Source organism: Dendrobates tinctorius, unplaced genomic scaffold (genome assembly GCF_039654945.1).
Source record: "Dendrobates tinctorius isolate UK_male_01 unplaced genomic scaffold, ASM3965494v1 ptg000126l, whole genome shotgun sequence".
NCBI lineage: Eukaryota > Metazoa > Chordata > Amphibia > Anura > Dendrobatidae > Dendrobates > Dendrobates tinctorius.
The window spans coordinates 8,804,829-8,832,773 of record NW_027361794.1 but is presented as its reverse complement, the minus strand read 5'-3'; the positions used below and the strand labels follow the sequence as shown (position 1 = coordinate 8,832,773).

The window sequence follows — 27,945 nt, the reverse complement described above, 5'->3', positions numbered from 1 at the left end:
AAGCTTGAGAGCAGGGCCCTCATTCCTATTGGTATCTGTTTTGATATGCTATGCTGTAATGTCTATTGTCTGTAGAAGTCCCCTCTATAATGTTAAGTGCTGCGGAATATGTTGGCGCTATAAAAATAAAATTATTGTTATTATTATTATTAACTAAGGTACACATCGGGTTTCTAAGCAGCGCGCGTCACTTAGAAACCCGATGTGTACCTTGGTTACCAGCTCCCTGCATCAGCGCGCTGGTAACTATGGTATACATCGGGTTTCTAAGTGACGCGCGCTGCTTAGAAACCCTGCGTTTACCCTAGTTACCAGCGCGCTGATTGCTGGTCTCCCGCCTGTCACACGCAGCGATGCGTGCTAGCTAGCGGGAGAACAGCAATCAAAAAAATGTCCTGGCTATTCCAGGACGATCAGCGATACCCGGCAGGGGGGCCGGTCGCTGGTCAGTGTCACACACAGCGATCTTGCTAGTGAGATCGCTGTTGCGTCACAAAAATTGACGCGAGATCTCTATGTGTGATGGGCGCTTAACTCTGGGATAAAGTGGGAGTGTTTCTAAAGGAATTGGGGCTGTTCCCCGGTCATATCTATGGAACACATGATTGATTCTGCCAGTGTAAGCCAATCACATTGGTGGTTATTGTTTATACCAGCCCTTTCCTATCCAGATTCATGTTATTGGCATGACACCTAATAGTGGTTGGGACATACCCCTGATGGATTATTGGTGTAAACCGAACGGCCTGGGGCAAATGCCAACCAGAGCTCACATGGAGTGAGTATACCCCACGTGGGTAAATGCATTTGAGATGTTCTTGAGTGGTGTGTAACAGGAAGGATCCAGGAAACAGCGTCACACGCCATCCCAGGTAAATCCGCCGCTGGGCACATCTGATTGGACGTAGTCGCCGAGAGGGAGTGACTGGAATGTCGAAGGATGGCTGTATCACCATGGAGAACAGACTGGCCCACACCACGCAAGCATTCAGCATCCTCAGTGATGCACGAGGTTCAGGGTGAAACCCTGTTGGCAAGACCAAGATGAATAATGCTGCATAGAGCTATCTGGTAGTGATCAATCAGGTAAAGTGATAGTGAGGGGTGTCAGGAAACCAAACAATGTATGTGAAACATCAGTACAAAAAAAGGAAGGATCCAGCGATGTCAGGTGACGGTTAAAAACCAATATTTATTTTCAAAATGGCATTAAAATATTTCTCAGGCACATAATGTCTGGCAGCACTGCATGGGAACACAGAGCTACGCGTTTCGACGCGAGGTCTTTCTCAAGATCTGGCTGTGCGCACACTGAACAGCATATTTATATGGCAGCCAACAACATGATTGGCTGGACAATTAAGTGCTATACTATATGCATTTCACAAAAGCAAAAACACAAAAGAGAAACAATGAATATATACAAAAAAAGAAAAATATACATAAAAAGCACAAAAATTTTATGACAAAAAATAATGTACTGGAATGACATCAAATGCAGTTTCATGAATTGCTGTATTAATAGCGTTTTCTAAGGTCTCGTCTGGCATTCAGACCTGAGGGAGCCCTGGAGTTTAAAGTAAAAATCCAAAAAGATTCTCTCCCAGGTGATTTATATTTAGAATTGCCACCTCTGTGAGCTTTGTGCACTTTTTCAATTGCATGAAACAAGAAAGAGTTAACTGCTCCATTGTGGCAGGTAATGAAGTGACGTGGAGAAAGCGTCCGGATTACTTGTATCTGCAAGATGGCGTCTGATTCTGATGTTTAGAGGGCAAGTGGTGCAGCCAACATACTGAATATTACAAATAGTACATTTAATGCAATAAATAAAGGAAGTATTGGAATTAATAAAATCATGGATGGGATACATAACAGAATTAGGAACCGAACTAAAATGATCTGTTTTATGAGTAAAGCGGGAAGATATTTCCCTGTAATTGAAACAATCTGTCTATATTGCAAACTATATTGAGTGCTAAAGGTAATGGAAGAATGTGAGATATTGAATTTATTGGTTTTCTTTTTTTTTTTTTTTTTTTTAAAGCTGTTCCCATTTGACAGTATTTATTCTTTCCATAGCTTTATTAAAGGGAATCTGTCACCCCATTTTTCGAGTATCAGCTGCTGGCACCGCCATCAGGGGCTTATCTACAGCATTCTGTAATGCGCACTGTAGGACTCTGCTCTGCCCTCAACAGGGCAGAGCAGTGCGCCTGCGCAGTAGCCATAACAGGCAGTAAAGAAGAAGACATCACCGTTAGAAGATGGGAGGCGCCGGCCCGGACCGCGACACCCATCAGACCAAAACCGGACACGGACCACCCCTGGGTGAGTATAATGTAACTCATTTACCTTTTTTTCAGGTTACATCAGGGGCTTATCTACAGCATTACAGAATGCTGTAGATAAGTCCCTGATTGCGGTGCCAGCAACTGATACTTGAAAAATGGGGTGAAAGATTCCCATTAAGATTATCACCAGTATAGCCCCTCATAATTTAAACTATATCAGAATCTTTTGAGAAAACATCCTTACTAGTACATTTCTGTTTTAATCTAATAAGTTTCCCAAAAGGGAGAGTTTTGATTACATGCTGGGGATGGCAGGAATTGGCCATAAGAGTAGAGTTGCTTGCTGTGGGTTTTTCATAAGGTGATAAGGCAGCTATATCATTAACTAGCTGAAGAGCCCGGCGCTGCCTCGGCATAGTAACTAACTATGGTTAGCTATAACAAATTATGATGATATCTATATATAAAGCTGAGTGTAGAGCCCCACCCACTCCGCATAGCCACATTCACTATAATAACCCACATCATCTCGTCAGCCAGTGCCACCGGACTACTACCCCTAATATCCCACATCATCCCGTCAGCCAGAGCCACCGGACTACTACCCCTAATATCCTACATCATCCCATCAGCCAGAGCCACCGGACTACTACCCCTAATATCCTACATCATCCCATCAGCCAGAGCCACCGGACTACTACCCCTAATATCCCACATCATCCCGTCAAAGCCACCGGGCTACTACCCCTAATATCCCACATCATCCCGTCAGCTAAAGCCACTGGACTACTACCACTAATATCCCACATCATCCCGTCAGCTAAAGCCACTGGACTACTACCCCTAATATCCCACATCATCCCGTCAGCTAAAGCCACTGGACTACTACCCCTAATATCCCACATCATCCCGTCAGCCAGAGCCACTGGACTACTACCCCTAATATCCCACATCATCCCGTCAGCTAAAGCCACTGGACTACTACCCCTAATATCCCACATCATCCCGTCAGCCAGAGCCACTGGACTACTACCACTAATATCCCACATCATCCCATCAGCCAGAGCCACTGGACTACTACCCCTAATATCCCACATCATCCCGTCAGCTAAAGCCACTGGACTACTACCACTAATATCCCACATTATCCCGTCAGCCAGAGCAACTGGACTACTACCCCTAATATCCAACATCATCCCGTCAGCTAAAGCCACTGGACTACTACCCCTAATATCCCACATCATCCCGTCAAAGCCACCGGACTACTACCCCTAATATCACACATTGTCCCATCAGCCAGTGCCACCGGACTACTACCCCTAATATCCCACATCATCCCGTCAAAGCCACCGGACTACTACCCCTAATATCCCACATCATCCCATCAGCCAGAGCCACCAGACAACTGCTACTAATATCCCACATCATCCCGTCACAGCCGCCAGACTAGTACCCCTAATATCCCACATCATCCCATCAGCCAGAGGCACCGGACTACTACCCCTAATATCCCACATCATCCCATCAGCCAAAGACACCGGACTACTACCCCTAATATCCCACATCATCCCATCAGCCAGAGCCACCAGACTACTACCCCTAATATCCCACATCATCCCATCAGCCAGTGCCACCGGACTACTACCCCTAATATCCCACATCATCCCGTCAGCCAGAGCCACCGGACTACTACCCCTAATATCCCACATCATCCCGTCAAAGCCACCGGGCTACTACCCCTAATATCCCACATCATCCCGTCAGCTAAAGCCACTGGACTACTACCACTAATATCCCACATCATCCCGTCAGCTAAAGCCACTGGACTACTACCCCTAATATCCCACATCATCCCGTCAGCCAGAGCCACTGGACTACTACCCCTAATATCCCACATCATCCCGTCAGCTAAAGCCACTGGACTACTACCCCTAATATCCCACATCATCCCGTCAGCCAGAGCCACTGGACTACTACCCCTAATATCCCACATCATCCCGTCAGCTAAAGCCACTGGACTACTACCACTAATATCCCACATCATCCCGTCAGCCAGAGCCACTGGACTACTACCCCTAATATCCCACATCATCCCGTCAGCTAAAGCCACTGGACTACTACCCCTAATATCCCACATCATCCCGTCAAAGCCACCGGACTACTACCCCTAATATCCCACATTGTCCCGTCAGCCAGTGCCACCGGACTACTACCCCTAATATCCCACATCATCCCGTCAAAGCCACCGGACTACTACCCCTAATATCCCACATCATCCCATCAGCCAGAGCCACCAGACAACTGCCACTAATATCCCACATCATCCCGTCACAGCTGCCAGACTAGTACCCCTAATATCCCACATCATCCCATCAGCCAGAGGCACCGGACTACTACCCCTAATATCCCACATCATCCCATCAGCCAGAGCCACCAGACTACTACCCCTAATATCCCACATCATCCCATCAGCCAGAGCTTCCGGACTACTACCCCTAATATCCCACATCATCCCGTCAGCCAGAGCCACCAGACTACTACCCCTAATATCCCACATCATCCCGTCAGTCTGGGGTCAGAACCAGAGTGCTGAGTGGAACGGTCCCAACTTCCATACCGGGGATCCCTTTAAGAGAGGCCTGGGGTCAGTACTAAAGCTCAAAGTGGATTTGCCCTCACTTCCATACCTGGGATCCCTTTAAGAGGGGCCTTGGGTCAGAACCAGAGCGCTGAGTGGATTTGCCCTTACTTGCATACAATTGATCCCTTTAATAGAACTCTGGGGTCAGAATCAGAGCGCTGAGGGATTTGCCCTATCTTCCATACAGGCGATCACTTTAAGAGAGCCTGGGATCAGTAACAGAGCATTTGATGGCAATTGCCCTGACTTCCATACCGGGGATCCCTTTAAGAGAAGCCTGGGGTCAGTACCAAAACACAGTGTGAATTTGCCCTAATTTCCATACCAATGATGCCTTTAAGAGACCCTGGGGTCTCTCTCTCTCCCCTTTTCCAGAGTTCTGTTCCTTTAAATTTCATACACTGGCTGCTGCAACGGATCCGTCCAAAAATCAGATCCGGTGCATCAGTTTTTTGCAAATCTGCAACGGATCCGTTTTTTCACACTTTGACGGTTTGGTATGGAGGATGTGCGATGGGTATATAGGCAAGGGAGGGGGGATTCATTTCTGTCATGTGCTCGCTGCTCCTTTCTAGGGGGCAGACAATGGCTGGGAGCTTATGTTCCCAGGGATGCTAGATTTCTCCCACGTCAGTGTCTGCTGAGGTGTTGTCAAGTGGGAAAACTTGCTCATAGCAACCAATCACAGCTCAGCTTCTTTTGAACAGCTCTGGTGAAATGAAAGAAGCTTCGTGATTGGTTGGTGATACACACAAACATAAATTCAGTTTTATATATATAGATGACATTACCAATCAGAGTCAAATCCCCAAAATGAATAGAACATTCATGAAAGCATAAGTAAATTTTAAATAGAATTGATTTTTACCAATATATTCCATAAATTTAACGGCTTCCTCCTGCGGGCCATCCCAAACTAGGAGGAGGTCGTCGATATAACGACCAAACCATATGATGTTTTTAACACACAGATTTTTTTCATTATACAAAAACAATTCCTCCCAATGACACATGACAATATTTGCCAGTGAGGGTGAGAATTTGGCCCCCATGCTGACACCTATTATCAAAAGAAAAATAATTATGTTTTAATAAAACATCCATTACTGACAAAAGGAATTCACTGATTTCCACATCATAAATACTGTACTTATCCAGGTGATATGCTAGTCTGGTCATTGCAGTATCACAAACGATAGAAGGATACAAGCCTATGACATCACATGATAACCATCTATAATTTTTTTGCCATTTAAAAGTACTGAAGATGGTGGCAATATATTTGGAGTCTCTTATGTAACTAGTAGTGATGAGAGAGTATACTCGTTGCTCGGGTGTCCTCCGAGTATTTTGGTGTGCTCAGAGATTTAGTTTTCGTCGTCTCAGCTGCATGATTTGTGACTGCTAGACAGCTTGAATGCATGTAAGGAATGCCTGTTTGTTAGGGAATTCCCACATGTATTCAGCCTGTCTACAAGTCGCAAATCATGCAGCTGAGACGACGAAAACTAAATCTCAGGGCACGCCAAAATACTCGGAGATCACCATGCAGCTGATTGTGGGGAGCGGAGCAGAGTCCTACATACACTGAGGCCGCTGATCATGTGACCCCTGACTCCTCCCCTCCTGTGACCTCATCACAGGTCCTGTGCACACAGAGCAGCCGTATATATGGCAGACGCTCCTGGATCTTCTCCTTTCTGGGCCGTTTCCTCCTGTGAGTCCTATTAACCCTTTATTCCCTGTATTCTCCTTCCTGACAGGACAATATCTGAATTCGGATAGTGTGACAGGAATTTTAGCGATGTGGAAGGAAAAAATGACCATTTTACTTTTTTCCTCACATAAATGTCACTTTAGCCCCAAATTTTGCATTTTCATAAAGGTAACAGGAGAAATGACCCCATACACCATGTTGTGCAATGTCTCCTGAGTGCGCCGATGCCCCATAGGCTCGGAAGGGAAGGGACGCCATTTTGGCTGGAATAGATTGCGGACGCCATGTCACATGTGAAGAGCCCCTGACAAGCCATAACAGCAGAGACCCCACAAGTGACCCCATGTTACACACTCCACCTCTGGGGGATTCATGTCGGGGAGCAGTGAGTATTCCTAACCCTCAGGGGAGTCACAGAATTGTATAACATTGAGCCGAGTAAATGAGATACGACCATTCTTCTCCACTAAATTGTTGCTCTGTCCCCAAGTCTGTAATTTTTAACATTTTCAATTTCTCCTGAGTGCGCCAATGCCCCATAAGTGGTGGAAAGCTACATTTGAGGCTCAGTGCAAAGCTCAGAAGGGAAGGAGCGACGGTCTGAGGGGCCATGTCACATTATCAGAGTCCCAGAACAGCAGAACCCCCCAATAAGACAATAAGAGACACCATTTTACAAACTCCACTCCTCAATTACTTCATCTTTGTCCCAGAATTTCATATAATTGAGCGATGAAGAAAAAGTATTTACATTTTACCACAAAAAAATTGTTTTAGCCCCATTTTTACCTTTTTACAAGGGGAAATAGGTAAAAATGGCACCAAAATTTGTAAATTTCAGATGAATGTGGGAATACCCCATATGTGACTGTACAGTACTTCATACCCACACGGCGAGACTCGGGAGGGAAAGAGCGCTATTTGATTCTTGGAGAACAAATTGTCTTAGGATACAGTAGGAAAATAAGTATTTGATACACTGCAGATTTTGCAAGTTTTCCCACCTTCAACTGTGAGAGACAGAATCTAAAAATAAAAAAAGAAAATCTCATAGTATGATTTTTAAATAATTAGTTTGAATTTTATTGCATGAAATAAGTATTTGATACAATAGGAAAACAGAATTTTTGGCCCAATCCTCCATACAGATCTTCTCCAGATCTTTCAGGTTTCGGGGCTGTCTCTTGGCAACATTCAGCTCCCTCCAAAGATTTTCTGTTGAGTTCAGTTCTGGAGACTGGTTAGGTCACGCCAGGACCTTGAAATGCTTCTTTTTTTTTTTTTGAAACATCATTTTTATTGATTTTGTAATGAAGTTGCATATTACAAGTTATAACCGTTGCATTGATTTGTTACAAAGAACATATTTAAGCATGCTTATCACCTAAGCCTGAATAGAAGCAAAAATAAACTTAACAAATATAAAATTATCGAACCCCCTTGCGTCCACATTTTCATAGATTACATTGATTGAAATCAGACAGCTTATCACCAGCTCCACCTTATCCTCCATATAGCTCATATAACACATTTCAGTTTACCCAGATTACCACTCAAATCTTCTAATAGATACCACTCCGAATCCACAAAGGCGCTCAGTAAGTCTTGAATTTCTCTGGTGGTGAGTGACGTTTCTATAAACACTCTCCATTTTTTAAAGAAATTTTTCATCATTTTATCTTTATTTCTTTCTGTTTCTCTTTTTTCCAAAAATAAGACCGATGTTAAACCTTCCTTGATCTTTTTTATCCCTGGAAGTGTTTTAGCAAGCCAGCGTTGCAGAATTAGACGTTTTGTCACCATCGCAATGGTGTGAAACAAGTCATGTAGCCGTCCCCCTCTTGTTTTACCCGTCGTAAAGTGAAACAACCAACACAATGGATCTACTTCTACCCATATTCCACATACCTTCAGATACATATCCTGGACTTTTAACCAGAGTTCTTGTGCCCTGGGACATGACCACAATCCATGTTCTGTGTCTGTTTTGGGCATTGTACATTTTGGGCAACTTGTCTGCCTATCAGGATTCTGCGGAGTCGGAGGTATATTGAAGCCACATATTGTTTTATGCCTTATTCTGAACTGACTATCTCTCCATTGTTCATTGATGATATGCTTTCTTACCAATTCCCAGCCCCGCAGAATCTTATGCACAAGTTCTTCATCAAGTATATGTTTTTCCCATTTGTGAAATATTTTGCCCTTCCCTGAAGGGCGTAATATGTCCCTCAGCATCCCATATATTGAGGTGATAGATATTTCTCCAATGTCTTTGGTAACCAAGTCCTCCCATATTTCTGAATCGATTTCCTTCCTCACATCCTGAAGGAGGTCTAATACATAATGCTTTAATTGACTACATAACATCAAATGAAATCTCGGCAGCTCAAATTTGTCTATCACTTCCAATCCCGTCAACCAGCGGCCTTCTTGTAGATGTAGGGAGGAGGACTCCCGTAAGGTGTCTGGGCCGGAACCAAGGGGGCAGCCATCTGGGTTCCAGAAGGAACGGGACCCGGGGGACAATGAAGGAGAGCGGGCGACTGAAGGGGACAGAGCAGCAGGGGGCGGGGCAAGGATAAAAGGAGGAGGGAACATGCTGAGAAGGCAGTTGGCAGAAAGGCTGACAGGCGACAGGAAGCCGTGGAAGATAGAAAGGGCTGGTTTGACAGATGTTGATCCGCAGGAAGACCGCCAGGGGTCTGTGGAGGGTAAGCGACGAACACACCGGCAAAAGACTTGTGCTTTACCTCATTCTGGGGCTGCTCTCCGCCTGTGGTCAGCCACAGTCATTACCGCTGCTTCACGCACTGGTGCAGCTGGCCCGTGACCCCCAGTCTCCGCTGTGACGAGACATCAGCCCTCTGCGGTGGCCTGTACACTGCCTCCCTGCCTCAGCCCGCGGCTGCGGCCTTCTCATCACCGACTACAGTGGACATCATCTCGCCACAGTCGCCAATCGAGGCCTACTTCCCGCCTACCGAGGGGCCCTGAGTGTAGGCCTGCCAACCGTCACTTCTGCAACTGTGACGCATTCCCGCTTTGGAGCCGGGAGCCGGTTGAGACTTTCTGAGAGTCCGTCCCTGCTGAGTTTTACAGGGGGTCATTTCCCAGAGGATTACCCCAGGGCCTGTTGTGCCCCCAACACCCAAGATCCTTCAGGGCCTGTTGTGCCCCAACATCCAAGACTGTTATGATTGAGTCACCGTAGGAGGCAAAAACAGAAATGCTAGCTAAGTCCAGAAAACCAGAGAAGTTGGCAGCTATCGGATTGCAGACCCCTGAACCTATCAACACAACTAGCAGTAGCCGTGGGGGGTTCCTACGATGCCCTAGACCCCTCGATCACAGCCGGAGAAATAGCTAGGCCTAAAGAAAGAAAGGGGAAACTAAACTGCCCCAGAGCAGACCCCAAAGCAATAGGCAGCCCCCAACATATAATGATGGTGAAGAAAGATGAAAACACTAACACAGGCAGAAAGATAGACTGAGCAAAGACGGGGCCCAATCTAGCTAGATAGAAAAGGACAGGAAGGCTGCTGTCTGCAATTCGTGAAAAACCCTATGAAAATAAGAGCCAACAGACTGACAGTGAAAAAGGCCCTGAAAACGCTAGGCTTCAAAAAAGCTATGTCAGTACTCAGGAATATTCTGAAGACAGAGCTACAGGCAAAAGGAGATTCAGCTCACCCCAGCAGGGAATGGCAGAATCCAGAAAAGCAAGGAAAACAAAAACAAAACACTAATGCAAACAGGCAAAGCAGAAAAACTTAGCTTAGAGGAGCAGGAATCAGACTGGTGTCCTAGAAGTCCACAGAGAAATCACCCACAGGGCAGAAGGGCGTCGGCAGCCTTATATCCAGTCCGTGACTCCACTCAGCCAGTCATCCTCATCAGGTTCAGGTACCTGATAATCAGGCTCATTACCTTCCTTCACCAGAATAGGGAGTTCACCAGACCTCAGTGACGAAGGGGAAAATGAACTCACAACACAAGACCCTTCAGGGCCTGTTGTGCCCCAACAGCCAAGATCCTTCAGTGCCTGTTGTGCCCAACTTATCCTGGTTCTTGAAACGCCCAGAAGTCGCGGCCGTTCTTCAGCAGCTTGACTCAGCGGTTGAAACGTCAAAGCAGCCACACCCGCGGCGTCGAAACAGGCACCTCAGCGTCTTCAAAGCAGACACACCAGCAACGCCGAAGGACTTCTGGAAGGATAAGTTGACTTTAGGAGATAAGGACCCATAGTTGGCTGTTTCGAGGCCCATAATAGCCGGTGTTATGAATGGGTCACCGAGGAGGAAAAAAAGCAACATACGCTAAGTCTCAGAAAACCAGAGAGGTTGGTAACTATGCAGACTGCAGAGCCCTGATCTTAACACACAACTAGAAGCAGTCGTGAGCGTGCCTACGGTGGTCCTGGATGCCTCGTCACAACTGGAGAGCTAAATAAACCTAAAGTAAGAAAATAGGAAAACTAACTCCCCAGAGCAGACCCCAAAGGAAAGACAGCCCCCCACATGTATTGACGGTGAAGCAAGATGAAAACACAAAGGCAGAAAAATAGGCTGAGCAAACGATGGGGCCAAACTAACTTGAAAGGACAGGAAAGGAAAGATACTGTCTGCAATCTGCCAGAAAACCCTACCAAAAATAATGTCAATCGCTTCTGATAACAAAATTAACCCTGAAGTCACTAGACTTCTCCCACTATATCAGCACTCTGGAATATTCTGAGACAGAGCACAAAGAGGCCAATCTAATAAAGGACAAAAAGGCAAATTGGCAAATACAGATAAATAAGAGTGGAAATTCTGCATAGCCCAGCCAGGCTGGCTGACCACACAAAAACTGAGTTGACCAACAAGAGCAAGTGTGAACATAAGCAAAAAACAAACTTAACTTGAGATGACTGGAGCAGAGCTGAAGTCCAAGACCTGAGAAACAGACTGAATCACCAGCAACAGGATAGGGCGTTGGCTGTCTTATATCCAGTCTGATACTCCAGAGATCCAATCACTATCCTCATCAGGTGGCAGCCCATTACCAATTAAACTAACCTCACTACCTCCTGTCACTACCAGAGGGAGAACGGAAGGAGAACTCCCAGCTGGTGGTGCAGAAAATGAGCTCATAACAAGTCGGCTTTGCCGGGTTAGTCGCATTCTCGATAAGCAAAGTACTGTTATTGTTGTCCCTGCGTGGACAATTGGTGTTATCCCTTTTTGGGTTGCTCAGCACAGCCCTACTGGTTCCAGTTCATAAAAGTTGCTTTACAAAACCACACCCAGTCTCGTGTCTCGTCACTGCATCTTGAGAACCTGCTGGTACCTGCATTTGGCATAGTCGACAGGATGCAATCTCCGAGCACAGACAATGATGCCCCAGATTAGGGCAGGGCTGTGAACTCTACAGATAATGAGGGCCCCGTTCCAGCATTTCATTGGGGGCTATGCTGACTAACCTGCCTAGATTTTCCGGCTCTAATACTATGTTGTGGAGCTGGACAGAGCAGATGCGGGGACTTTATCGGATGCACCCAATGACTCCTGACCTGGATGCCGAAGTAGCCCTCATGGCATTAGATGGGGAGGTACGGAGGTCAGTGATGTTAAGACCCCCCGGGACACCGTAACACTTTTGATAAGGTTTTACAGATAGTAGAACAGACCCATGGGGACCCAACTAATGTGGGAGAATTGAGGACCCGATTATTTAGTCGAATGCAGGGAGAGGGGGAGACGATCACAGAGTATATGAATGTCCTCCAAGAACTGCATACGGCTATTGAAAGGAAGGATGGTGTAGGGGTAGGACCTATTGACATTACCCTACGCGACCTACTGGTGACTGGAATGCGAGATCCATTAATAAAACAGGCATTGCGGAAGCAGATCAGAATGAATCCCCGTATAGGCTTTTCAGAGGTGGGAAGTCAAGTACGGGTTCGAGAGCAGGAGCAAGGGATGGCAGTCCCCATGGGTCTGGTCCGGGGTGTGGAGGCTTCCGTGAACGCAGTCGAGGAGCCTCAGTGGGTGGAAGAGATGAAGCAAGAGTTGAAGAACATTAAGGGCGAGTTGGCCGAAGTGAAGAGAAGGACTAAGACCGGGACTGAACGACCTAGTTTTAACCCCGGCCCCTGGGGGTCACACTCCCCGCGGGGCGGGCAGTCTGCACAGGCCCGCTGATATGAGTGCGGAGAACCAGGTCACTTCTCCCGAGAGTGTCCACGGCGTGGGAAATACCCACCCCGGCGGCCATTAAACTAGAGGGCTCTGGGCTGGGGGGATGCTGCTCGGAGCCGAAAACCACGATTAGGGGTGGCGGAAGTCCCGAAGATTTGGTCGCAAAATGTCCGGTGGTTTGGGCAGAAGTGGAGGGCCGGGCTGTCCGGTGCCTGGTGGACACGGGGTCACAAGTAACCACTATGCTCGCAACCTATTTTCGACAAAATTTTCCGGAGGCAGAAAGACCTCAGTGGGGGCCCATGATCCGACTAGTAGCCGCCAATCAACTACCGGTTCCGGTTGCCGGGGTGGTGTGGGTGCAGGTGACGTTGTGCGGCAAATCCCTTGGTCGCAGAGGGGTGGTACTGACTCAAGGAGAAACTGATAAGCAGCATCCTGTCACCCTGAGCATGAACCTACTACGAGAGTTCGGTAACCTACTTCGCAATAATCCTACGCATAAGGTCCTGAAGCAGTGGGGTTCGTGCACGGCTCAGGGACAGGTATTCCAGCAACTGGTGCGGGAAGCACGGGTACATCAGGACTGCCAGGAAGGCGAGGCTCTGGGCAAAGTCATCACGCCAACGGCTCCCCTGCTTGTGTACCTCTGGGGCAGACTGTGGTGGCCCTGCCAATTCAAGCCTTGATACCCTTGGAGGGCGTGGAGATGCAGGTGGAGCCACGCCACTCGGAGCGCTTACCTCCTGGCTTATTGGTGGCCCATTCCCTGGCTACAGTGCAAAAAGGAACCGTCCTGGTGCGCTGCGTCAACCTCGAAGACCAAGACATCATTCTAAAAGCGCGGACCGAACTGGCCAAGCTAGTAAGGCCTTTAGTGAAAGTGCTGCCGGCTCCTGCGGTTCAATTGAGAGTACAATCTGAGGATCCTTGGGAAGTAACGATTCGAACTCTACAAGCCACCGAAGTCTCGGCTCAGGAGAAGGGTCAAAAGATCCTGATGCGGGCCGAGCTCTCTGGGTTAACTTCAGCCCAGCTCTTACAAATAAAAACATTACTCAGACAGTACCATGAAGTATTTGCTAGTCATGAGGAAGATTTTGGGTGTACCACCGCCATCACTCATGAAATTCCCACAGCAGGAGCGGCCCCCATCCAGGAACGATATCGACAGATTCCTCCACACCTCTACCAAGAGGTGAAAACTTTGTTGGCCCAGATGTTGCGGAAAGGGGTGATACGGGAAAGCCAAAGCTCCTGGGCGGCTCCTATTGTGTTGGTCCGGAAAAAGATGGTACGTTACGATTCTGTGTAGATTATCGGAAACTGAATGCTTGCACTATTAAAGACTCATACCCACTGCCCCGCATAAAAGAATCCTTGTCTGCCTTGGGAAAGGCGACGTATTTTTCGACTCTGGACTTGGCCAGTGGGTGCTGGCAGGTGCCCATGTCAGAAGAAGATAGAGCCAAGACGGCATTCATATTGCCTATGGGACTATTTGAGTTCAATCAAATGCCGTTTGGACTGGCCAACGCCCCGGGGACCTTTCAGCGGTTGATGGAACGGTGTCTGGGAGATCTCAATTTTGAGGCCACGTTGATCTACCTGGACAATATCATTGTCTATGCTGCCACATTCGAGGACCACCTAAAGCGATTGGGGCAGGTGCTCGGCCGGTTGCAAAAGTATGGGTTGAAGGTAAAACCTCAGAAATGCCATCTATTCCACTCCCAGACAGCACATGTGAAAAAGACTTGGGTATACTAATAGATCACAGACTGAATATGAGTCAACAGTGTGATGCAGCAGCAAAAAAGGCAAATGCAATTCTAGGATGTATTAACAGAAGCATACAGTCTAGATCACGTGAAGTCATTATTTCCCTCTACTCCTCTTTGGTCAGACCTCATCTGGAATATTGTGTCCAGTTTTGGGCACCACATTTTAAAAAACACATCAACAAACTGGAGCAAGTTCAGAAAAGAGCGACCAGAATGGTGACCGGTCTGCAAACCCTGTCTTATGAGGAAAGGTTGCAGGATTTGGGAATGTTTAGTTTGCAAAAGAGAAGACTGAGAGGAGACTTAATAGCTGTCTACAAATATCTAAAGGGCTGTCACATTGTAGAAGGATCAACTTTATTCTCATTTGCACAAGGAAAGACTAGAAGCAATGGGATGAAACTGAATGGGAGGAGACACAGATTAGATATTAGAAAAAACTTTTTGACAGTTAGAGTGATCAATGAGTGGAACAGGCTGCCACGAGAAGTGGTGAGTTCTCCTTCAATGGAAGTCTTCAAACAGAGGCTGGACAGACATCTGACTGGGATGATTTAGCGAATCCTGCTTTGAGCAGGGGGTTGGACCAGATGGCCCAGGAGGTCCCTTCCAACTCTACGATTCTATGATTCTATGATTCTATGATTCTATGATTCAGATCAAGTATCTGGGTCATGTCGTCTTGGCAGAGGGTGTGAGGCCATCCCGGGAGAAGGTTGCTGCTATTCAGGGGTGGCCTACCCCGGAGAAGGTAAAAGACGTGCAGGCTTTTCTGGGGCTGGCCGGATATTACCGTCGTTTCATAAGGAATTTTGCACGTCGAGCTCGAGCCTTGCACGACCTGCTAAAGGGGGCTCCCGCTGGGGCAAATGGACGAAGAATCCAGTGGCAACAACCTCAGGAAGAGGCCTTCCGAGACCTCAAGGCTGCGCTCTCGGATGCCCAGGTGTTGGCCTTGGGGATTTCTCACAACCGTTCATCCTGCCCCTGACGGGGCTGTGTTGTCACAAGTTCAAGACGGCCGGGAGAGAGTGATCGCATATGGAAGTCGCTCACTCCATGACTCCGAGCGCAACCCTGACAATTACAGCTCCTTCAAGCTCGAGCTCCTCGCAGCGGTGTGGGCCATGACGGAGAGGTTCGCAGAGTACCTAGTGGGCTTCAAGGTAGTGGTGCGGACCGATAACAACCCGCTGGCTCATTTGGAAAACGTCAAATTGGGGGCTCTGGAACAATGATGGGTGGCCCGGATGGCGAAGTTCAAGTATAAAATTATCTACAAAAGAGGGGCCGAGAATGTCCATGCTGACGCCCTCTCCAGGATTCGACATACAACTCCAGGAAAAAATCGAGACGAAGAATTAGAAGAGGAGGAGATACCGTTCTCCCTCGCCGCTGCCATGCTCACAACTGCCAATCAAAAAGTATCTTCCCCGGAGACCCCAAGGGGCATACTGGAACAATCTCGCGATAAGTGGATACAACAGCAACAAGAAGACGAAGAAGTTGGACTTCTCCGGACATGGGTCGCCGCTGGCCACTTACCCAAAGATTAGCAATGACAAACTTTGACTCAAGACATGTCGCTGATGTTGCGACAATGGGAGAGGTTGGTTATTTGAAAGGGACTATTGTACCGTAAATTAACATCGCAGACAACCTTAACGACGGTGTGGCAGGTGGTTACGCCCAGAGCCCAACTCCACGAACTGGCTCGAGAGGCTCATGAAAAAGGGGCTCACTTCGGAGCTAAAAAGACCTTGCAGTGGATGCAACAAAAAGCTTACCACCCACGCTTGCCAGCTGTTGTGGATGAAATTTGCCGGACCTGCCGCTCATGCAATTAGCCAAACCGCCCGCTCAACAAGCCTCAATACAGACAATTGTGACCTCAGCACCCCTTGCTCTCCTGACGATAGATTATCTGACCATTGGTCCCGCATTCCAGGGATACGAACACTGCCTCGTCATGGTGGACCATTTCACCAAGTTCGCTGTGGTCACCCCCACTCAAGACCAGACTGTGGAGTCGGCCACCTCCACAATTTGCAGAAACTTCATACAAGTGTACGGCTGCCCCAACGTATACATTCTGATCAGGGAGCATGTTTTTTGGGAAAAGTTATGGAGGAACTACACCACCTCTATGGGACTGATAAATCCCGGACCACACCGTATCACCCACAAGGAAATGGGGCCTGTGAACGATTTAATTGGACATTAATTCAAATGTTGCGTACTCTGGAGAGTGACAAGAAGGCCCGTTGGCCAGAATATGTCCCTGAATTAGTTTGGGTCTACAACAACCGGCTACACCGAGTTACTGGCTATACCCCCTACTCTCTGTTGTTTGGACGAGAGGGTAAAGGGATCACGGAGGTGGAGTTGGACCCCGAAGAGCCTCAGCCCTGGACTGGAGTGTCGTCTTGGGTCCGAAATCATCGTCACCGGCTGCAAACTCTTCATCGAATCGTACATACCAAACTCCGAGACTTGGAACACCCAGGGAAGACTACTACTCCACCTCCTCACCTTCAAAGTGGAGACTGTGTACTTGTACTAGATCAACGGCCCCAGAGCAAACTGGGGCCGCGCTGGGAAGAGAGTCCCTATCGGGTCCTACGCCGTATCAACCCTGAAGGACCTGTGTACGAAATGCGACCTGAGGAAGATGAAACACTCCCTACCTGCATTGTGCATCGTAATATGCTATGCCCGTGTATTTCCACTGACCCAAAACAAACGGAACCTGCCCCTTCGACCTCTGAACCACCACCCGTGTTTTGGGATCCGGATGACGACGAAGATTTTCCTCCAATATCTATATAGGCCCTCCACTCAATAATGAGCCGACTGACACAATTAGCCCGCCCGGACCAATTAATCCACCACCGGCCACCACCCTGGAAGATCTCACCCCAGTCGAACTAAGACGCTCCGAGCGGTCAACAGCCAGCAAACCCCCCGAACGATACGAACAAGATCAGTTCATATGGCAGCAAAAACTGATACCCCTACAGACCAATCCCGATAGACTGAGAGCCTCGCCCGAGGACTGGCGAGCTTACAGGGTGGAGGAGTGTTGGGAGGAGGACTCCCGTAAGGTGTCTGGGCCGGAACCAAGGGGGCCGCCATCTGGGTTCTGGAAGGAACGGGACCCGGGGGACAATGAAGGAGAGCGAGTGACTGAAGGGGACAGAGCAGCAGGGGGCGGGGCAAGGATAAAAGGAGGAGGGAGCGCGCTGAGAAGGCAGTTGGCAGAAGGGCTGACAGGAGCATAGCTGCCACTAGGAATTTCGGGGCCCCATACTAGCAACATTTACGGGCCCCCCGTGAGACTCCGCCCAGGCTCCACCCCCAGTTCCACCTTCACCCTAGCACCGCATCCACCTTGTGAACCTTTCAAAGTCTCTCATTTTTGCCCTATGAGATGCGGCCACCGCCATCAGGGGCTTATCTACAGCATTCTGTAATGCTGTAGATAAGCCCCCGATGTAACCTAAAAGATAAGAAAAACGAGTTAGATTATACTCACCAGGGGTCCGGTTGGATGGGTGTCGCGGTCCAGTCCAGAGCCTCCCATCTTCTAGCGATGACGTCCTCCTCCTTGCTTCCTGTCGCACTCCTGCGCAGGCGTACTATATCTGTCCTGTTGAGGGCAGAGTAAAGTACTGCAGTGCGCAGGTGCCGGACCTCTGACCTTTTCCGGTGTCTGCAGTACTCTGCTCTGCCCTCAATAGGGCAGATATAGTACGCCTGCGCAGGAGCCGCTGCAGAAGTAAGAAGGAGGACATCATCGCTAGAAGATGGGAGGCGCCGGACTGGACCCCGGGTGAGGATATTCTAACTCATTTCTCTTCTCTTTCAGGTTACATCGGGGGCTTATCTACAGCATTATAAAATGCTGTAGATAAGTCCCTGATGGCGGTGGCCGCATCTCATATTGGAAAAATGAGGTGACAGATTCCCTATAACACCATATCACAAACATAGCCATCAGCTTTTGTTTTGACCAAAAGATTTTTTAAGCCTGCCACCACGACAAGGTAGATTCTATTGGCAGGGCCCTACTCTACTCTAACCTATTAAGCATTTGTTAACTTTTTTTTTGCATATTATAATTATCTTTCTTCGGGGGAATGTGTCACATACATTTCTTAAACTAATTGAAATCTGAATAATATATATATATATATATATATCTGATTGCAGATTATTGTATTCTGTGTTCTAGTGGGGACTGGGGGCCCTCGGCCAACAGGGCCCTGGGGGAGGCTAATGGGGACTGGGGGCCAGTGTCCAACAGGGTCCAGGGCCAGGGGGAGGCTAGTGCGGAATGGGGGCCCTCGTCCAACAGTGTTCAGGGGGAGACTAGTGGGGACTGCGGGCCCTCGTCCAACAGGGTCCAGGGGGAGGCTAGTGGGGACTGTGGGCCCTCGTCCAACAAGGCCCAGGGCCATGGGGAGGCTAGTGGGGAATGGAGGCCCTCGTCCAACAGTGTTCAAGGGGAGGCTAGTGGGGACTGTGGGCCCTCGTCCAACAGGGCCCAGGGCCAGGGGGAGGCTAGTGGGGCATGGGAGCCCTCGTCTAACAGCCAGGGTCCAGGTAGAGGCTAGTGGGGACTGGCGGCCCTTATCCAACAGGGCCCAGAGGAGGCTAGTGGGGCCTGGGGCCCTCATCTAACAGCCAGGGCCCAGGGGGAGGCTAGTGGGGACTGGAGGCCCTCATCCAACAGGGCCCAGGGGGAGGCTAGTGGGGACTGGGGCCTGGGTGCCCTCATCTAACAGGGCCCAGGGGGAGGCTAGTGGGGACTGGGGCCCTCGTCTAACAGAGCCCAGTGGGAGGCGAGTGGGGACTGGGGCCTGGGGGCCCTCATCTAACAGGGTCCAGGGGGAGGCTAGTGGGGCCTGGGGGCCCTCATCTAACAGGGCCCAGGGGGAGACTAGTGGGGCCTGGGGGCCCTCATCTAACAAGGCCCAGAGGGAGGCTAGTGGGGTCCTGGACTGGGCCGGGGGCCCTGTTGAGTGCGCTGATGCGGCCCCCAGGTAGTCACCACTCATTTCGCCTTCCCTCCTCAGCCTGAGCCACATGTAGCAGCTGCACGATATGCTGCTTCCAGTAATTCCAGTTGCAGCCCAGGCAGCAGTCATGGTGAGCCACCCTCTTCTCATCTCAGCCGGAGACTGTTATGACTCACTTACCCTGCTGCTTGCCTGCCCACCCACCCACCTCCGACTGTCCGGTACCGCCGCCGTCTGACTGCCACCATCCGCCTTGCTCCCACGTGACACGCACGCTCCTCTGCTCCTCCAGACCGGAAACAGGAAGTGGAGCAGCTTCAGTGCGTGACGTCAGGGGTTCCACGATGCACCGGGCCAGCCGCCGCAAATTAAAGGTACAGTGACCTTTTATGTTCGTTGGATACATTAGCAACAATGTGGTGTATCTTTAAAACACCACTGTGTTTTAATGCATCTGGCGTTCATGTACAGGGGGCCGGGCCCGATGAGAAGTAAAGAGATGGGGGCCCGCTGCCTGAGTGCGGACCGGGTTGGCCCCCCTTTTTGCCTCTAATCACCGGGCCCCATACAGCAGTAAGGGCAGTAATGCCCTGATGGCGGCCCTGCCTGTGTGCACACTCCACTCTGCAGTTATATGACAGTCCCAGTGCTTTTGGCAATTCCACCTCATAGATATCATTTAGCTGCTGTGTGTTTATTGTCTCTGGGAGGCCTATCATTTTCAGATTGCTTCTGCGGGACCTATTCTCCAGATCCTCTAGTTTATCTACAGTGTAGGAGGCTTATTTCTTTAAGTCACTGACTTGTTTTCCTAGCTGAATAACTTTATCCTCGCCTCAGAAATTCTCTGCTCGGCTTCCTGCAGTTTCTGCTCCTGATGAGTCATCTTGCTTTGCAGCTCTTTAGTGGTAGATTGGATCATGTCAGCTACTGCCTGCTTAAAGTCTTCAGCAAGGTATGATGCCATTTCTTTTGCTAGCTGTTTAAAGTTTAATGAGCCATGAGCATGTAGCTGCGTTTGCAATGTGCCTCTTGCCTCCACTGTCTCCCCCTGGCTGAAATTTCCTTCTTTCTCTGGGGCTTCCTCCTCCCGTTCTATCTCCTTATGTGCTTGCCCTGTTTGTGCCTGTGTCTCCATCGCCATTACTGTGCTCCCACTCTGCAGGCCTCCTCCGACCTCCTCCTCCCTCTGCTCCTTCCCTGTGCCTCTCTTGACAAACCGATCCATGTTGCGGACGGTCCCGGATGGTCTCACGATTATCCCAGTACCTTTTGTGAGTCAGCGCTCTATGCAAATGCAGAGTATTTGCGGCGGTCAGCAGGAGCTCCCTCATATGTGTCTGCACATGGCGTCGTCGGAACAGGAAGTCCAATGCTTCTTAAGTAGTCACTCCATAGTTTCCCTGTCTGTGTGTTTCGGGTCATTGTTCTGCTCGAAGACCCAGCCTCGACCCATCTTCAATGCTCTTATTGAGGGAAGGAGGTTGTTAGCCAAAATCTCCCGATACATTAACACATCCATCTTTTCTTCAATATGGTGCAGTTGTCCTGTCCCCATTTGCAGAAAAGCACACCCAAAGTATGATGTTTATATTACTATGCTTCATGGTTGGGACGGTGTTCTTGGGGTTATACTCATCCTCCTTGTTCCTCAACACGTAGAGTATGGAGTTGATGCCAGAAAGTTCTATTTTTGTCTCATCTGACCACGACCTTCTCCCATGCCTCCTTTGGTTCATCCAAATGGTCTGTAAGGACTTGGCCTGCATATCCGTTTCTCTGAAATCCTTGCCTTATGTCTGTCGCTCAGTTTCTGCTTTGCCCTTAGTTTAGTTCATTTTTGCCCTCATCCAAGATGGAGTCACGAGCCTCAACGGGGGCCATCTTATTTCCTGTGTTGATCTCTCTTGTTCCTGTCTGCTCTGTATAAGGATGCTCTGTATGATTACTCATTGCTTGAGTATACTTGTTATCAAGCTGGAAGGACTGCTACCTAGCTCGTCTCTTCGTTACCTTGGGATACCCCACCTGCCTGTGAATCTTGGTCTCATTGTAAAGACTTGTTTCTTCGGATCAGCTCTGCACCCACCTCCACTTCAAGGACTGTTTCCTGCTAGCAGGCCTGGCCTGCTCTCCAGGTCTCCGGATCTGCCAACTTGGACTTCATATGTCTCCACGGTCTGTACGTTTGCTCACTGCGTTATCTTCATCTGCTTTTACCCTGCTGTGTCTTATCTGTAAACCTGCTTGATTCTGATAAATACTACAGAACTGAAAACCTATGAGCTCAGGCCTCTTTTCTGACCCACGTCACTGACCTCCATTACACAGAGTATATAAAGTTATAACATGGTCATTGGTGACCTTCAAATGGGTCTGGACATAGCCTGCTGGCATGAACAGGGGAACATTGCGTGCCATGCAGGATTTTAATCCATGATGTTGTGGTGTATTACTAACAGTAATGTTTGAGACTGTGATCCCAGATTTCTTCAAGTCATTGACCAGGTCCTCCTGTGTAGTTCTGGGCTGATTCCTGACCTTTCGCAGAATCATTCTTATCCCACGAAGCGATATCTTGCATGGAGCTCCAGGCTGAAGAACATTGGCAGTCATCTTCTATTCCTTCCATTTTTCTAATAATTGTGATAACAGTTGTTACCTTCTCACCAATCTGCTTGTCTATTGTCCTGTAGCTCAACCCAGGCTTGCGTAAGTCTACAATTTTGTTCCTGGTGTCCTTTGACAGCTCTTTGGTCTTGGTCATTGTGGAGAGGTTGGGAGTGTGATTGTGTGGACAGTTGTCTTTTATACAGCTAACAAGTTTAAACAGGTGCAATTAATACAGGTAATGAGTGCAGAGTAGGAGGCTTCATAAAGAAAAACTAACAGGTCTGTGAGAGCCAAAATTCTTGCTGAATTGGTAGGTGATGAAACACATTTTGGTATGGTTGTCCCACTAGGGTGAGTCCCTTCTTAATTGTCTGTGGCCAAATTATATGTGCGAGCATGTACATGCAAGAAAGAAATACACCAGACAACTTGTTAGTGTCTAAAATGGATTCCTCTGCAGGAATATACAGTGGATTTTAAAGAGGAAAAGCAAGGTGATTGCCAAGTTATTACCTCATGGCTTATCAGTACAAGAACAATGGCTTTTGGTCACAAGATAATGCCTAGAACTTTCATTATTTGTTCTTAGTAGCCGCAAACTGGTTATGCAAATATCCAGTACAGGTCAAGCTATTGGCAAGTGTAGCAAACAATATACCAAGAATTACTGAATCATAATGTGTTAGCAGAAATAGCTTTTAAAAGTTAATTTTCAGTATATACTGTAGGGATTCGCTCTGGTAGGTAATGTCAGGGCTGCAGTAACGAGGCAACACACAGGCTTAAAATCCAATTTCAGTGGTTTAATGTCACATTGCAAACAGCAGGTTAACAGAAAGTAAGGAAAAACATTAATATACTCCAGCTTGGAGAACCCCTGGTCCCAGACTCACGCCTTGCACGGGACGGGCTTAACTAAGCGGCTGCCAGGTCCGCGGCATCCACCAGGTGCCATTCCCAGGGTTGTTGAGAGTTTTGCTGCTATAGTCCTGCAGCACGGGGATCCTGTATACAAGTTCAGGCTAAGTCCAGCCAAGTTCCTGTAACTTCCAGACACACTCACCATGTGCCAAGCACCAACCTCCATTACATAGCCCATAACCCCTCCTACAAGTGAGGTAAACATCACATGGGCTGATCACGTGACCATGACATCATCGCAGGTCCTGTCTTTAGGGAAAAACCCGGCCAAACATTAACCTGCTGGGAGAAATGTATCTCCCATCCAGTAAAACCCCTTTACTGTACCACATACCTCCTTCCTATGTTCAACCCTAAGGGGGTGGACACATGACATACAGTGAACTCTGGACAGGGCATCTGCATTCCCCTGTAGTCTGCCTGCCCGATGTTCTACTGAAAATTTAAAATTTTGCAGGGACAGGAACCACCTGGTTACCCGGGCATTCCTCTCCTTAGCTTGACTCATCCACATAAGAGGGGAATGATCTGTCACCAACCGAAATGTTCTCCCCAGCAAATAGTAGCGCAATGACTCCAGTGCCCATTTGATGGCCAGGCACTCTCTCTCCACAATACTGTACCTGGTTTCAGCTGGGGTAAGCTTCCAGCTTAGGAAACTAGCGGGATGCTCTTCCCCGTTAACCTCCTGAGACAGCATGGCCCCGAGCCCTATCTCAGAGGCATCCATCTGCACAACGAACTCTTTTTTGAAATTTGGAGTGATCAGGATTGGTGTACCGCACAGTACTCCTTTTAACCTTTTAACTTTGTAAAGGCCTCCTCTAACTGATCATTCCAGTGGACCATCACAGATTTCCTCCCTTTTAAGCAGTCTGTTAAAGGCACGGATAGGGTTGCAAAGTTGGGAATGAACCGCCTGTAATATCCCACCAAACCTAAAAAGGCTTTTACCTGTTTTGTTGTGAGGGGACGGGGCCAGTTCTGAATTGCCTCCACTTTGTTTACCTTTGGCTTGAGAACTCCTCTCCCAATGACGTAACCTAAGTACCGAGCTTCCTCCAACCCTATGGAACACTTCTCTGGGTTGGCAGTTAGCCCTGCTTGTCGTACAGAGTACTTTCCCAGTCGGTGCTGTACACAATAATATCGTCTAGATAGGCTGAGGCATAGCAGCAATAGGGACGGAGAGCAATATCCATTAATCGCTGGAACATTGCTGGTGCGCCATGCAACCCAAAGGGTAACACCTTGTACTGGATCAGCCCCTCGGGTGTTACCAAAGCTGTTTTTTTCCTTCACCACCTCTGTTAGGGGTACCTGCCAATAACCTTTTGTGAGGTCCAGAGTTGTAAAATACCGTGCCTGCCCAAATCGCTCTATCAACTCGTCAACCCGAGGCATAGGGTAGGCGTCAAACTTTGAAATGTCATTAAGTTTTCTAAAATCATTACAGAATCTTAGAGACCCATCAGGCTTGGGTATTAGGACTATTGGGCTGGCCCACTCACTTTGGGACTCTTCTATGACCCCTAACTGTAGCATAGTTTTTACCTCTTCCGAGATGGCTTGTCGCCAGGCCTCAGGCACCCGATATGGCTTTAGTCGAACTTTGGCCTGTGGCTCCGTGACAATGTCATGTTGGATTAGGGAGGTGCGTCCGGGGAGCTCTGAAAAAACATCTGTATTTCGGCTAATGAACTCCCGGACCTACTGAACCTGTCTAGGAGATCATGATGAAGACTGCCAAGTCGAAACGCGTCATCTGTTTTTGAAGTGTTTTTTCTTATGCCCGGCTATCCTGTGCCATTCTTGTTTTAACCTAATGGATTAAAGGTTATCTTATAGACTGCGACTTTATCGCTATATTTTTTTCTCTCCAAGTACGTTTGCTTTATGGAACCGTGCTGAGTGCCAGCTGTCTAAAGAAGATTTCACAGAAGGGTGAGCTGACTATTATCTTGTTGTTTCCTGTCTAGGAGACAAAGTGTCTGCAATTTTGACTGCAGGATGGGCTTCTCCTGCCTCACCCAGAGGTGGTGGAGCCTTCTCCATCTGAAACGCAGGCAGCGGACTATCCCCACCAAGGTTTTCTCTATCTTTCCATGGTTTAAGCAAATTAACATGGTAAACCTGTTCTGGCTTTCTCCGTCCTGGCTGGTGTACCTTGTAGTCTACTGGCCCCACCTTTTCCATGATCCCGTAGGGTCCCTGCCACCTTGCAAGAAATTTGCTATCTACCGTAGGCACAAGTACCAACACCCGATCCCCAGGGCTAAAGGTTCTTACCCTAGCCCCCCGGTTATAGAGCCGTCTCTGTGACTGTTGTGCTGCCTCCATATGTTCCCGGACTAAGGGTAGAACTGTCTCCATTCTTTCTTGCATTTTTGCAACATGTTCTATTACACTTTTGTGGGGGGTAGGTTGGTTCTCTCAGGCCTCTTTGGCTATATCGAGTAAGCCCCGTGGATGTCTGCCGTACAATAGTTCAAATGGCGAGAACCCCGTAGATGCCTGAGGCACCTCCCGCACTGCAAACAACAAATATGGCAATAAGAGATCCCAGTCTTTCCCATCTTTGGAAACTGCCTTTTTTAACATGTTCTTCAGTGTCTTATTGAATCTTTCTACCAGACCATCTGTTTGGGGATGATAGACCGATGTGCGCAACTGTTTAACATTTAGCAAACGACAGAGTTCCTTCATAATTGAGTTCCTTTGCTATAAGCTTAGCTGATGTGTGGTGCAGAGGAATGGTCTCATGATATCGGGTAGCATAATCTAGAACTACCAAGATGTGTTGGTGTCCCCTTGCTGACTTATTGAGAGGCCCGATCAGATCCATTACCACTCTCTCGAAGGGTACCTCTATGATTGGTAAAGGCACCAAGGGACTCCGAAAGTGAGGCTGGGGACTGGTTACCTGGCACACTGGACAGGAATTACAGTACCGTTTAACTTCTTCATGGACCCCTAGCCAGTAGAACCGCTGCAGAATTCGGTCTAGGGTTTTCTTTTGGCCCAAATGCCCCCCAAGTACATGCGCATGTGCTAAGTCAATTACCAGCCTATGATATGCCTGAGGTACCAGTAACTGTTCTACAATTTCCTCACGTATTTTCTCCACTCGGTACAACAAATCTTGGTTCAGCTCAAAGCGTGGCAACACTGTAGCTGCCCCAGGTTGTTGGGGTTCCCCATTAACAAACAGTACATTTTCTCTTGCCCAGGCCAAAGTAGGGTCTCGGAGTTGCGCCGTACCAAAATTGTCACCTGCTACATTCAAGTCTGACAACTCGGGTCCCAGTGGCAAGTCTTCCACCTCTCCAGCCAATACTTCTATGGGACAATTCTTCCCCTCCTCCACCGAAGGGAAGGTTACCCCTATCGCCAGCACTTCTTCCTCCGGGCCACCAGGTTCATGCCCTACTTCTGGAGAATGTAACCTGGTTGCCTCTGGTGCCGGCAGTTGCTCCGTGGGTGGGACAACAGATGGCCACAGCACAGAAAATAAAGGAAAGTCTCTTCCAATTATCACTTCATAATGCAGATTAGTCACAACCCCCACCTCATGGCACTGCCTTCCTGCTGGCGGGTTTATCACCACTAGTGCGGTGGGATAGTCTTTTAAGTCCCTATGTATACACAACACCCCTATTTTCCGACCCGTATACTCGCTAATTTGTATCCAGCTGGCTCGTACCAGGGTTACAAGACTCCCTGATTCCAATAAGGCCACAGCCGGGGTGCCTTCCACTTCAACCTGACACAAATGTTCCATATTGAGAACTTTCAGGGTGCCCATTGCACACATCGATTTGGCATAGTGTGTGTCCATGGGCTCAGCCAGGTGGGGGCAATCAGCTCTCATATAACCTGGTTCCTGGCACCACCAGCAGATTATGGGGCTCTTTACTTCCCCAGATAAGTCCTGAGCGGCCTTCCTGGGCTCCGCTTGCCAAACCAGGGGTGGAGACTTAGGGAACCTTCCTGTTACCTTCCGGGGAGTCCCTCCCTGTAGCTCTTTGGTAGCCCCATACCTTTCTATGAGGTCTATCATCTGCATGGCATTAGTAGGGGATGCCTATCCGACCCATGTCTGGAGGGAGGGGGGCAAAGCCCTCCAAAACTTATCAGTCACTATGCGGTCCAGCATGGCTGTGGGGGACAACACCTCAGGCTGCAACCACTTTCATAACAGGTGCATCAGGTCGTAATACTGGGACCGAGCCGGCTTGGAGGGGTAAACTCCCACTGGTGTACCCGCTGGGCCCGAACTAACACATTTACCCCAAGATGTGTCAGTATCTCACCCTTAACGACCGTGTAGTCTCCTCTTTGCTCCGTGGGTAGGTCCTGATACGCTTTCAAAGGTCCTGGGGGAAAGAAACAGAACGATGATTTCTGCCCACTCATCCCGGGGTAGCTTCTCTCTCAGTGACTCCTTCGAACATCTCCAGGTACGCCTCCACATCATCCGACTTCTTCATTTTGGGAACCGCTGTACGAACTGCTTTCGAAACATCATGGATTCCCAAGTTAGCTCCTTTTGTCTGCGCTGTCGTGATATGCTGTATCAACAGCTGATTGGTTTCCTGCTGCTGCTGCATAGCCTGCTGTCGCATGGCCTCCTGCTGCTGCTGAATAGCCTGCTGTTGCTGTGTAGCCTGATGCTGCATAGCCTGCTGCTGCTGTCGCATGGCCTCTATGAGCTTTTTTACCGTGGCCCCCATTTCTGGAAAGTTCCCCGCCTGCGTCTGTTCCACTCG

The 27,945-nt window shown here is 48.6% G+C and overlaps 3 protein-coding genes across 5 annotated transcripts in view; 2 read left to right on the top strand and 1 right to left on the bottom strand.

The window, feature by feature from the left end:
- Positions 1-27,945, bottom strand: part of LOC141047286 (uncharacterized) — a 527,896-nt gene that overhangs the window by 108,529 nt on the left and 391,422 nt on the right. The gene's annotated exons all lie outside the window — the stretch shown is intronic.
- The window catches only part of LOC141047344 (uncharacterized), a 549,461-nt gene that overhangs the window by 366,214 nt on the left and 155,302 nt on the right, over positions 1-27,945 (top strand). The window lies entirely within an intron of this gene.
- Positions 6,595-27,945, top strand: part of LOC141047325 (gastrula zinc finger protein XlCGF66.1-like) — a 56,750-nt gene continuing 35,399 nt past the window's right edge. Inside the window, exon 1 of the mRNA XM_073542385.1 lies at positions 6,595-6,652. The gene's annotated coding sequence lies outside the window, so the exon portion shown is untranslated. The remainder of the gene's footprint in view (positions 6,653-27,945) is intronic.